A 556-nucleotide genomic window follows, 5' to 3' on the forward strand; every position below is an offset into this window, starting at 1 on the left:
CTGGGGCAGGCGGGAATCGAACTCATGCGGAAGTGGCTTTAGCTTCTCAGTGCTGTGCTTTAACCTGCTGCGCCACCAGGGAGGGCCACCTATATATATATTTTTAAAAAACATTCTAATGGATGTGGGAGTATGAGAAAATAAGAGAGACAGATGACATCAAAATTTTTGGTCTGAAAGTTGAGAAGATATTGCTGGGAAAAGGCTTTAAGTAAAGAAGATTTTAAGGATAGGAAGGATAAAGAGTTCAGTTTCTTTTTTCTTTTTCATTTTGATAAATTTTTATTGAGGCCCCTTCCGGGTGTCTCAGTGGATTAAAGAGCAGCCTACAAAGCTAGCTGCAGCTGCTTCAGCATGAGTTCAATCCCTGGCCAGGGAGGTGACCAATATGGCATAGCAGACCTCTCCTGTCTTGCCTACTGCTTCCCTCAGCAGTGTGTTTCTGTAGACCTGCCTGTTCTGCTCCCCGTTCTGTCTCTGGTGAATACTCTCACTGCCCCTGCACCTCTGGCCTGTACCCCAGTTCTGTATGCATGAATAAATAAATCTTCAAAAA

This window comes from Condylura cristata, unplaced genomic scaffold (assembly GCF_000260355.1).
Source record: "Condylura cristata isolate star-nosed mole 26May11 unplaced genomic scaffold, ConCri1.0 scaffold00013, whole genome shotgun sequence".
Classification (NCBI taxonomy): Eukaryota; Metazoa; Chordata; class Mammalia; order Eulipotyphla; family Talpidae; genus Condylura; species Condylura cristata.